The sequence below is a fragment of the Syngnathus floridae genome, chromosome 5 (genome assembly GCF_059516105.1).
Source record: "Syngnathus floridae isolate MCC-2025c chromosome 5, RoL_Sflo_1.0, whole genome shotgun sequence".
NCBI classification, from domain to species: domain Eukaryota; kingdom Metazoa; phylum Chordata; class Actinopteri; order Syngnathiformes; family Syngnathidae; genus Syngnathus; species Syngnathus floridae.
Genome location: NC_142417.1, coordinates 12952644 through 12966355, shown reverse-complemented (window position 1 = coordinate 12966355; position 13712 = coordinate 12952644). Strand labels below are relative to the sequence as shown.

The 13712-nt window shown below is 38.3% G+C and overlaps 1 protein-coding gene across 9 annotated transcripts in view; it reads right to left on the bottom strand.

The window, feature by feature from the left end:
* Positions 1-13712, bottom strand: part of arvcfb (ARVCF delta catenin family member b) — a 136522-nt gene that overhangs the window by 89337 nt on the left and 33473 nt on the right. The window lies entirely within an intron of this gene.

Here is a 13712-nt window from a genome sequence, read left to right as displayed (position 1 = left end):
ATCATTCACTAAGAAATGCATATCAATGTTGGTAGGCTACTCGGCGCACAAGTTGAGCGTATATGCAAAATCGCCATCCTATTCATGACACATCCAATTTCATGACACGTCCAGTTTCATCACATCACTATGCATATGTTCGTATCAAAGGAAAGCTTACTGAACAGAGAACCTAACAGAATATTATAATGATGTCAGTCACTTTTAATTATGTCTGAACTTCAATTAGAGAATGCTGCAGCATTTTGTCATATGGTTCTTAACAGTCATCATATTATGTGTTTACCGTATTTTCCGGCGTGTAAGGCGCACCTTCAATGAATGGCCTATTTTAAAACTTTGTCCTTATATAAGGCGTACAGGACTATAAGGCGCACCATTAATGCATCATGTCAGATTTTTAATCCAAATCAAATCGTTCTCCATTTTATCTTTTGTATTTCAACTTCAGACGCAACAAATTACTTTATAATCACAAAATAATGATCCATAGTCTTTTTGATTCATGATTCATAGTCTTCAGCGGGCCACTTATGATTGATTTCATGACACAATGCTTTGGGCCAGTTTAAATTTAGGAATTTGGTCCATATATAAGGCGCACCGGACTATAAGGCGCACTGTCGGCTTTTGAGAACATTTGGGGTTTTTAGGTGCGCCTTATAGTCCGGAAAATACGGTAGTTGGATGGTGTAAGAATAAGAACACGTTATTGATAAAGCACTTTTCTAACGTCCCCAAAGTTACAGAAGTGCAATACTTGCAAAGATCTCCTGAATACGCCGCAGGGAAAGCCACTGTTTGTGGCTGTCACTCTTGTACACTCTTTTGTAATGTTCTGCCTGAAATTTGCGGTTTTGCATTGGATTAAAAAGCGACCATGAATAAAAAAAATTAAAAGGTAAAAAGAAGTGAATGTCAAAGACTAAAGCAGGTATTCAGCCATTTTCTTTACTCCAGCGTGCATTGACATTGATGGGAAAGGTCTGCAACCTTACTGATGAAATTCCTCCCTCCTTTTATAGCTGCCAATTATGAACAAATTGACAGGGCAACATTTTTTTGTCAGCGAACTGGGGAGATAAAAAACATCACAACTTATTTGGCAAAAGAAAAAAAAATATATATATACATCAAATAGAGTACTATCTTGAGCAATGTGAGAGGGAGGAAGCAGATTTCTGACACAATTCTGTCTCAAACGTGCTCCTGTTTGCAGGTGTCTGTTGAGTTTGCTTGTGCATCAACACAACCTTCAGCGAAATTGCAAAAATAAAAGCTTATTAGATCAAGGTACTTTCTTATTTATTAAGTAATATACAGACGACCCAGCCAGCCAGCATCATCTCTGTTGTAGAATAGATAGTACTTAACTTCATCTGCAGTGAATGAGCGGTGACCTGCAGAGAGTTTATCTTGCCTCTTGCTCAAAGTCAACCGGAACGCTCTAGCTCACTCAAACTCCAATGTGGACATGCACTATAGATAGAAAGATGGTTTTATTTGGATCTGGTCTTCAATGCTGGCACTGAATCCTGATCAGTGATATTACCAAGTATTACTCCAAATGACAGGTTTTTAAGAATTCACACGGTTTTAATCTGCACTGCACCAACAATATATTGAGAGAAGAACATAGAAAATATATATTAGATTTTTTTTCAATAAATGAACGTTAATACAGCACACTGTATTGTCAGGGCAAAGTCTAATAGGGTATTGACCTATAGTGGAGCTGCAGCTGTGGTGGAAAACAATCCCTTGTTGTAACTTATAAACTTTATGACCCAAGCACGAGACAGTCTGCCTGTTGAATTGATTTGTTTGTACCCAGAAAATACAATGGGAGTGGTATATTGATGAACTGATATAAGTCTCACTACAGCGTGTTTGTCTCATGCACATTGAAAGAGTAAACCCTTGTAGGACATAGCATGTTTATATTGGTCACCAATTTATAAACATATTTTTGCATGGGCTCACATTCTCTCATATACGTCAGCAGGTAAAGGCAAGCAGCTGCACGTTTATGGCTTCATGGATTCTCCCATCGACTCCAGTCTTTAGGCACCTCTATTTTAGGTGCTTCAACACAGGGGTGGTATGTTTACACCTCCTGACAGCAGCAACATTATGAGCAACTTTGGCCCACATAGTAGCCTTTTGGAGAGAGTCAGCTTTCAGCGCTCCCCTGACCATGAAAAACTGTGTAGCCATATAGCAGGCTAAAAAGGGAGCTCTTCAAGTGAATTACTTACTGGTTTCTCCAAAACTAATAATTAAAATTGAAATGCTAGCTAGTTTCATTTTTCTGTTTAAAAAAAAATATATAGTTTTTGAATGACTATAATGGTCCATCCTGGCCTCATGGTCACTTTAAATGCCATTCAGAAGTCACAGGGAAATTCCCTGTTTCATGATTTTTAGAAAGCTTCAAATGTCAAGAAAATGCAACCTCTTTGAAAGGCCGCCTTTACTCACAATTTACACAAGATGGGGTGTGTCAGAATGCTGGATGAGCAAATTCTCATAGATATGTTTTCTGAAACATTGATAATATTTGGAGTGAGGTTTTAGAAGGGTTTTTTTTCTTGTCATTTTAGTTAGCATTGCTTTGTAGCCAGAATATCCACACATTTTTAGTGTGACATAATATAATAGAAATTAGAAATAGAGGGGTTTCAGAATGAGATGTTGTAGTTATACCACTTAACTGATAAAACATAAAACACAGTGATTAAACTAGTAATAGCTGGAGGACACATACACGCTCAAAAAGACTACGCCCCTTTAATTAAAAAATGAAATACATTGTCATTTCTTTCTGAAATGAATTAACATTTATAAGAAAGTCAGGAATCAGAATTATTTAACAAGAATTATGGAGGAGTCATCTGCACATGGGAATAAGACAAATAAATTGTGGGGAAATTGTACTTTGTACTTATAGTCAGCTTCTGTTTAACTGAATTAAAAAACATTGTAATATGATTTACTCATGTATAAAGTACATTCAAATCCATTTCATTTAGTATAATGAAGGTGGTTATGATTATTATGATCCAAACAGAAAAGACGAGAAGAAAGCTGAATGACAGCAACACTGAAGATGTTGCAGCAATTTATGGCTACTGCTGGCTGATTGGTACCAAATAGAAAATGAAATGAGAAACTTGAGAAAAACAAATGTTCGATGTTGCATTATAAAAAATGATAAATTGCATGTTTTAATGTGATGAATGAAATAAATCAAGCAGAACCAAGCTCTGTGTGGAAACGGTCTGCCTCGGTGGATGTGTAAGATAGAGAGTCAGAGTAAAAGGTCGAAGGATAGATAAAAAGATAGAGGGTCACTCCATGTCGAATCACCGAGTGGGTTTAACTGAGGAAACATTTAATGAAACCAAGTAGATGCCATATCCTCATGGATAAATTGACTCTTTTTTGTTGCGAAAAGAAAATCTAATCTCTGAAACGTTTGCTTTTGAGAACATGTAAAATATCATATTTCATGAAAAATGCTGAGGTCAAATATGTCGATCTTCAACATAACTGCCCGTTTTGGGAAGACTAACTCAGTTCCTGAGACATAATGGGTGAAAAGGGCTATGTCCCTTGTTACCAAAAAATGTCCAAATTTGGACGTAGCTTCCAAACCACTGCTGGGATTAAAGTTTTGAGATTTAGGCCATCGCTATCAACAAATACACCAAGTTTCATTGAAATCAAAACCTACTTGGTTTAATACACTGGGTGATTTAGTAGACATGTGAGAGAGGTTGAGTGACTATGGGAGGGAGAAGAGCACAACAGTTCACCTCACAATAAAAATGGAACGATATATAGTATGTAAATTAGAGCAAGACCATCCGTAAGCCTTTTCATTCGTTCACGCATGTTTTTTTTTCTTTTAAAAAAAAACTCCAAACTTTCCATAATAGAGCTGTTAAGCAACAAAAACGAGACAGAGGGATAAAAGAATCATAAATACTGTCATCGTACTGTTAAAGATGTAAGACTTGCTATCCGTACTGTCATTAGCTGGATTCTTGTGAGTTTACTATCAGAGCATCCGGCACCTACAGGAATGGCGGACTAGGAGGAAATGAGCCAAGAAATAAGTGTCATTGATTGAACAGGTTCATGGCCACCCTAATCCATAAACAAGGCTGACCTGTCACTCATTAGTGGATGCTCTATCTTGACCACATTGCTGGCTCATATCCCAGCAATGCCTTTGAGAAATGCTCTAGCAAAGGCCTAATCACTCATAACTGACAGAATCTGGAGGCTATTTGCTACAACGGGATTACGAAACCCATTTTTCAGCGCAGTGTTTTACAAGAAAGCAAATTACACACATGAGGCACAGAACCAGATTAGCAAATAAATTCTTTGTATTACAAACGGAGGGGAAATAAGACTACCGGAGGAAAGATAACATCTATCTGAATCAAGCATCTATTAAATCACAGGGAATGAATCGCATGGCTGATGAATGATACAGAACTGATGTAGAATTTTTTTTTGACATTTCCTTATTCACTGATCAGATCTGAGCAAAGATAGAACGTTTATGCATCAGAAAGAAAAAAATACATATTGGAATACAGAAGTAAAGTTTGCTCATGCTGAACCCCCCCAGCTGCGCAAAATGGCCAGATGGGAGAAGCACCATAAAATAAAATGTTGCTTTATAACGGGAGCGGTGAGCTGCAAGTGATGGGGAAATCACTATCATAATTTAATGTAATTTAATAAATAAATATGAACATAATAACCTTAGTTTGCCTATACAACCTCACTCTAGTCATAGAGTCAGTCATGTTAACGTAAATGCACTGAAGACCTACATGAAAATGAGTTTATTCTAGAGATAATTGTTTATCTCTAGAATAAACTCATTTTAATGTTTGTCACATCACTCTGGTTGACCATAATTATCATGGAGGGATACAACTAAGGAAGAGAAAGTCTTTAACCTAAGTGTTTTCAACTGGTTTTGTCCAAGGGACCACCATTTTAACCAAGAAGCAACTCGGGGACCACTGCTTTGGCGAAATGTTATTTTATTTTGCATTGAAGGAGGTTAGACCTATAAAGATTAATTATTTGCATCTGTATCTCTGTTTTGAGAATCTTAGCTACAATTGACATAATTTGGATGGATGAATGATTCACAAAATTAGCTGAAAAATCAATCTAAAATCTAAATAAATCATTCGTAATAATTAATAATAATAATTCATTAATTATTTTCCATTTCCACCACCGCCACGGACCACGAGAGGGCCGCGGACCACCGATTGACAATCACTGCTTTAAGGGAAGGTGTCCCTTCTTCTGTTATATACTCAGGAGCCAAAAAGTTACACCCAAACAATTCATAAATGAGGCTTGTGTGGGTGAAAACATTCCCTTCAATAGGACGTCTCATTATAATCCTTTTGATCAAAGTGCTGACAGTCAAATCTGCAAGACACTTCTCAGGCAACGTGAATCCCGAGTGTGCGTTGATCCAAACAAAGAACTTTTAATTAGCGCAAAGATAATGGGGGGGGGGTGGCGGTCTGTGATGTTACAGTTCCCCATCACTTTCAAACCATCAGTCATGCGTGACTGCATAAGGAATTCATAAAAGGAAATGAACGTTTTCCACACCTTTGTGGTATCCTCCCATGTGCCAGGGCACTTAGAGCAGTGTGCTACATGGCTCAAGCCTGTCAAATTCCCCATTCTAATGTGCAGTCTCGTTCACGCTGCTGCATGTGTGTGAGTGCTTCAAGGTGAAGAGAGTTCAAGTAGCATAGTAAAAGCCCCAGGATGCCCCAATGACTGCTATGACCTTCTTAATTGTAATAATCCCTGAACAAGAAGGCTCCTTGTGTCAAAATGATGTATTAAATCAATTACATCTGAATGACTTGAATTAATTACTTCCACTGTAAACACTGTATTACAGACACAGAGGAATAGATGAGGTTTGCTCCTCATTCCAATGCACTCCCCACTTGAACCCAGTTGAGTGCTGTCGATAAATGGTCGGCTTCATCTGCTTAAAATAGTAAGGGTCTTTAAGCCATCTACTCACCTCTGAATCTTTATTCTTCAATTTAACAAGTCATTTTCAATAGCTCTGACAACATCTATGCTTGGTAATTTCTGAAGTTAGAGAGCAGATGAGGAACTATATAATTGTAATGTCTGCTGTTTGTTCAAGCTAAGTAAACAATGTTATTTAAAAAAACTAGAAAACACAAATATATATTATGATAGAGAGAGAGAGAGACAGACAGACAGACAGACAGACAGACAGACAGACAGACACACAGAAAAACACACAGACACACACACACACAGACACACACACACACACACACACTCATCTTTAACAAACAGCAAAAGCCCTTTTCTGTTCTAGAATGACTGCAAAGTCCGTAGAGGTCCATGCTAGGAGCAGAATGACTGCAAGGGCTGTAAAGGTCCGTGCTGGGAGAAGTTTGAGAGCCATGCTATCAAGCCCATCAAATAAATCCATCCATTTTTTTGTGCCACTTGTTCCCATGGGGGTCAAAGGCGTGCTGAAGCCTATCCCAGCAGTCATTGGGCAGTAGGCAGGGGACACCCTGAACCGGTTGCCAGCCAATCGCAGGGCACACAGAGACAAACAATCATCCGCATTCGCACTCACACCTATGGGCAATTTGGAGTGCTCAATTGGCCTAACAAGCATGTTTTTGGGATGTGGGAGGAAACCGGAGTGCCCGGGGAAAACCCACGCGGGCACGGGGAGAGCATGCAAACTCCACACAGGGAGGGCCGGAGTTGGAATCGAACCCACACCCTCCGAACTGTGAGGCTAACCAGTGTTCCACCGAGCCGCCCCATCAAATACATTGAGAATAAATAATGTCTGACAGTCAGTTGAGCCCTTCTGCCTGTGATTTCATGTGAGTCAATTTTCCCTACGTCAAATAAGGGACATTTCCATATGTGGAGCACAAAGAAAAAAAAAAATCTGCCATACTAACATACAGTTTGGGGTTCAGCCTGTACTTTATGGAATATGGTCTGCTGATAATTTGCTCGGGATCCTCATGTGTTGGGCCATCTGGATCCATGGCGATGCCATGGCAGCCCTCCCAGCATCATCTCCCCTTCAGGGATGAAAATCATCACCAGCTGAATGCAGAGACATTGGATGGATTCATCCAGTTAATGGCTGCTTGTGCCACCAGCCGCTTTGGCAGGTCACCATTTTCCTGTTCCAAAAAATCTACTTTGTGGGTGATTGTGATGGGGAAATGTAGCAGCAGCTTATTTTCTTTGTTGATTATGGGCCCCATGTCGAAGAGACTCTCAGATGCCTTTGTGGGCGGAAAGTAATACTACAAGCATATAATAGTGTGTATTGCTCAGAATTGTATGTGCAACAATAAAGCATTATTTGTTAATCATTGGCTCAATTTCAGCCTTCATCGCCTCTCAATTAGTTATTTGACAATGACTTGAAGCAATTTGCTATCCAGTTGTTTTTGTGACAAATAATTCTTGCTTTTGTACTCTTTTATTTCCATTGCCTTTGTGGAAGACCAATTCCCTGTTCAACAGAGCTCTACACAATCTTTAAAAAGGAGATGGCAGGTGGGCAGCGACATGACTGTGACAATAGCCATGTCAACACATGTTCTCTCTCTCTCTCTCTCTCTCTCTCTCTCTCTCTCTCTCTCTCTCTCTCTCGGGCTGAGTTAGGTCCGCGCAATGCCTAAACTGAAACAATACTGACAGCAAATATCCTTTTGAGGCGACTCTAAACGTGTCACCTTCTTTTTTTAAAGCGGGACCCAATTCACAGATGAATTCCGTAAAAAAGAAAGTTGGAATGGTACCATGCTGACACATGTCTGACATATGTCAAGAAATACAAATGGTTTTTGCTGATGCTACTCACTATTGTTTCAAATTGTGTTTTTGAGTCTTTCTTTGAAACAATCCACAGCAGATCCTGGATCTTGATAAATAGTTTGGTACATTTTACAAAGTTTGATGAAGAAGCAACACATTTATTTTTTTCTGTTTGCACTGTTACACCGAGTTAATACATTATAATGGAGTTGGAATTTATCCTCCAGGAGGGCAACTATTGCCCCCACCGTGTCTTCCGCTCGCTTTGCTTCTACTAGCTTCTGGAAATAAAGGAAAGTCGTATACTGAAGTCACAGACACTCGCTGTAAAAATGGCTTGTTTCGGCATTTTAGAATAGGTGTTTTTATGCACAATGATCCGATTACCAATCGATATAAACCACACCTAAAAAATCTGGATCAAAATGGGCTTGACCGGGTCAAAATCTTCCTAAACGGTGTGTACATGAAGCATTTTTATTCCGATCGGGCTTCTAATCCAAATAAATGTGTTCATGCAAACATAGCCAGTGAGAATAAAGATTGAGATTTTGAAATGAATCATACATTCGGAAGAGGAGCATATCATTGGAAATGATGAAATATGATTAGAAATAGATGAATAGAAATATCATGGCACGCTTGAGGTGAGCAAGGGATGAGGAAATATTTTTCTGCTGCAATTATTTAACTCATCATTTGCCCCAGTAGCCTACTACAATTATAGTCACCAGGCAACAGCATCCAGACTCATTTTTGTACCCCAATTGTGTCTTTTATCAGTCAAAATTGTAAAAGAATGTTAGGTAAACAATGTATTCTCAATTAACGTGATTGTTCAATCCGTCACGTTGTTTTCACTAGGTTACTACAATTCCCCGCTCACCTTTTGTACAGTCGTAGAAAAATAAGGTCACAAATGCTGCAAGGGGCAAAGTCAAACTAATGTGCAACTAGCAAATGATTTGGCACTAAAGGGAAACAAAGGAAAGCAAGCACAGATGAAGAGAAGGGCCAACCAATTCAATTACTACTTCACATTTTGCTTCACCATGAAGGTCATCTTCAGGTTATCGTCAGAATTTGCTCATTATAACTATGAAAACTTGTAATGCTCTTAAGAATGGAACAAAAGGTTTAAGACATTAACAATAGTTTCATACTTGTGCTGATAAGAACAATGTGTTATAACATAGTGAAGGAATGGGGTCGAAATACAAAAAGTCCTGCCTAGCTACAAAAACAGATATGCTCAAACCTCATTGAATAAAGTACATAAGCAGACAAGTATATTCACATATTAAATCAATAAAAGAAACATTTTAAGCATATAATTATACCTACACACCAAATCAATAAAGAAGACATAACTAGACATTTTTGATAAGTGGTAATGAGAAAGGTTTTTATAACTTTATGATCTGATATATATTTCTGAGCACTCTGAAATAACAAATGTTTTTGATATATTGCCTGAATAGCTTAATGACCCTTAAGGAACTGTTTAATGCATGCCTGATGATTTTCTAAATCACGGACACTGCCAAAGTCGTATAAAAATGTTCAGTACTTGATTGTATCTTATGTTTTGACTAATGGTAGACGCCAGTTTTCGATTACTACTGAACGTTCTGGACAGAGGGAAATATTTTGCCTAACAAAGAAAAGATATGGTTGAAAGTACGATTAAACGAAGAATATGATGACGTAAGCAAGTACATAGAGTATCAAAAGAACAAACAAACAAAAACATGGTAAGTGGTGAGTACAAACTTTGCATAGTCAGGGAACATTAATAAATTGATGATGTCACAGCCAAAAGCTCACATAATTCCGTACAAAATGACAAAATTGAAAGAATGATGAATGATGAGGTGCGACAGTGTATGTGCAAGAATGGAGGAGAATGTTTACAGGAAGGTCACTTGGAGATAAAACCAGCAGGTGCCAGGGGAGACAGCCAAGCCAAAGATGATCGTCAAGGCTGAAAGACGGAAAGGAAAACAATAGCCCCCACACATCGAATCGCCCATAATCAGCAACCAACCCCACGGAACCAGCTCTCACCGAACTAGCACCCACTCCCATGGAATCAGACTCTCCTGCGAACCTGCCCCGCCCCAAAGACTCATCACCCATCAAACTAGGCCCACACTGGCATGTGCAACTGAATATAAGATGACCAAAGAACCTTGAACATTGCCTTTTCTGAATGGAGACTTTCTGCTCTTGAAAGGCCCAGCGCTGTATTGTACTTTCCTGAAAACAGAGCTTTCTGAACAAGAATTGTGATTGAACTCAACCAACCTGTGTAAGTCTAATTTCTGCTTCAGTGTCTTAGCATTTTCCTAAATCTGAAGAAATCAAACGAGCACGCAGTGAGTAAATTGGATAACAGGTGACTGGCAATGGCTTTTGCCGTGAGGTGCAGATAGCGTGCTCCCTAAATTGTGGACAAAATCCAACAATAGTGTGTTGTGTAGTGTATTGTGTTAATCTCAAATTGTACAATAACAGAAAAACAAGTCTTGACACCCAGTTTATCATCCTCACTCCCTCCTTCCCAGATCCATGCATGGTCCCGCCGCCACCCGGAGGTTTTCCTGTGGCCCCATGCTGCGACTCAGCCTAGAGAAAAATCACCTTGAAGCAATCAAAGAAAATCTGCTTTTGCTTTGAAAACCTCATGCTGAGATGTTTTGATACTCTCACTGAAGATATTATGAGAATGATTCATTAGTCAGAAAAGGGGGAGGAAATCTCAAACTGCAGTTAGGTTCAGACATATGAAGACAATGATTTACGATGTTACCTTGATACTCTACCACCTTAATGGGTTAAAACGTAAAAAATGGAAATGTGATTAATGACCTTAAGAGGCTTTACAAAAATGTTGCATTTACCATTCAAGATTATAGGTTGTGGTTGTGACTTGCAGCTCGACTTTGAATTAGTTTCTCAAGTCATATAGTTGCAAAATGCTAATTTAATAGTTCATGTAAAATGCACAAATCCATTTGTCTCAAAGTATGAAGAAATAGGAATGTACAACACATGGCCAATTAATCACTTGGGTTCAATTGTCCAATTACTTTTAACCCGCTAAAAATTTAGGTATTCTGGATGAAACACTTCTAGACTGGAGGTGGGTGACACATTTTTCAAGGGGTCACTGAAAAGGTTATCAAATAGATGTGCTTTATATATATATATATATATATCGTTAGAATTAGGAAAATAAAATGTTTTTCCACTGTTTAAGAAATATTCAGATAAATGTCTAGTGTGAATCACTTCTTTCTTTATTTTAAAACCATGCTGACATTATGAGTTCTTACCACAGATTCAGGACCCACAAATCATTATCAGAGAAACTCCCCTCGTATATCCACGGTTCAGGAAATGGTAATGCTGTTAACATGAGGTTGACTTGTTTGGCACAAAACACTTTTTCGGAAAAAAAAAAAAAAGTCAACGTGGTCGAAATGTCTTTGCTCTTGCTCACTTGTATTGCTGACACGTGCACATGAAATGCACTGCCTTCAAATTAAAAAAATATTTTTACTTCTTAAAAACTGCCCATGAAACCCTGTGGATGGCTCAGATGTGGTTGTATTTGCCTTGATCTGCTTTAGAACATACCGGAAGCTATCCATTTTTTTTTGTTTTTTTAAAATACTCATCCCGTTCAGAGTTGTGGGGAGCTGGAGACTTTCTCAGCTGACTTTGGGTGCAAGGCAAACTTCAGCCCAAAGTGGTCTTTTACTTGTACGGATTTTCAGTAGTATGTTTAATACATTGGAGATAACATGAAGTATAATTTGGCTATGTGGGAGAACATAGCTCAATTAGAAGCTCTGTTGAGAGAAGTCACGTCTAACTAATTTACCATCACCTCTCTTAACCAGCATGCGCACTACTTTATGACAATGCTGCACTTTTGAATGCAACTCTTGAATATAGACGGGAGACGGAATGATGGAGAAGGACGAGAAGAACAGGGGGAGTAAATATTCAATGGCATTAAGATTTGTAGCACAGTAAGCTCCTCATTACCATATCATTGCTGCTTTTCTTCTTTGTGAATAATAGATTCTGATTGAGCATTCCTGTGGATCACTGCACATTCTCTAATACCTCAGACTTTCTATTTGTCAAGGGATGATGAGCCGTAGAGTTGTGTGGGAGAGAGGCGGGAAATAAAGAATTCCTTCCCTCCCACACATACTGTACAATACACACACACACACAACCTATAATTCACATATTTGGGGCCATTGTATCTTTAATGGAAACGGCCTTGTTTCATATCTCTGAGGATGACCGGCCAAACCAATTAACATTCCGGTAGAGTATTAGTCCAGTTGGAGAAAGGGAGGCCTTCCTTCATTCCCTCCCCTTCCTTCCTTCCTTCCTTCCTGTCTCTCATACAAACATAAACACAGATGAATCACAGTGAATCATTTGGGAAATAAGAGGTTTGTCACTTGACTTTCTTTGAGGCAGAGCTGCGCATTACCAAGTCTGCCAAAAAGGAGATTAGAAAGGAAACAAAAACTATTCACTAAGGCTTCTATTCTAATACATGTCGCGTCACACGTCTTATTGTTCTACTTGGCTTTAACTTAGAATGCTTATTTGGACTGGGTGACCAACCGCTTAACAATCATTTTGTGTACCTGGCTCAGTACAATTCATTTGGTAAATAATCTCTCCCGCCTTACCTAGTATATGGCGATTGCTGGCATCTTAAGAAAAGTGGCCATATGGATCCAAGGTGCTAAAAGTCCTTTAAATCACAAAGATGAGATAGTTCTTGGTAGTATCCTGATGAAGGACCACTTCTGTCCTATGGACCTCAGCAGTACAAATTAATAGCCCGAAATACAACCGTTAAAATAAATGATCATCCCTCTCAAAGCCATCAGAAATCAAACCTGAACATTAAATTCATTCTGAAGGAGAAATTTATGGGACTGTTGTTAAATTTCATTGTTTATTTTTATTGAATTTTAGCATAAGTGAATATGTTACAATTATTATAATTCACTAAACTTAGTGATGGTATTAATTATGTGTTGTAAAGTTGGACATTATATTCTGTTCATATATAAATTGTCTTCCCAGCTGTAGTTTTGACTACAATTATGTTCTGTTCTGAAAATCATTCAAGCTATATTTTATAATGTTTAATGTAAGTTTATCTGTAGTTTTTTTTAATATACTGTGTATATAATTTAAAGAGTCCTTTTCAGAAAGTGTACGGTGTTTTGGAAAAGAAATGTCATTTAATATTTTGCATACAACATTCCTGAATTAAACTTTGCAGGCTTAAATGGGTATTTTAAGGATAGTGGCTATAGTGACCAACAGTATACTTATCTTGCATTTCTTGTCACATCTGTTTTGTATCTGCCATTTCTCAAAAATTATTTAATAGAAGACTGCATTATGCATTGATTTTCCCTGTCACCTGACCTACAAATTCCTCATTTGTCCCACTGTGGTGGAAAACACAACAGAGCTCCAGCAAGCTGGGAGGCAAACACATGAAGGCGCTTTCCTCAAGTTACCTCATTGCAGCATAAACAAAGCAATCCTGTTTTCACAAAGCCACCATATATTCCCAATTTGTCTTCTTGGCAATACAAAAAGTCAGGTTTTCACTCTTGAATTTTGTTAATTTCTCTGGTATAGTAAAATGCAACCTAACACTGCTATTAAAATACCCCCAAAGCGAAGTGTCTGGACCCTGAAGAACTTTTAGCTGTAACACAATATGCAAAGCAAAGAATTATCTAAAGCAT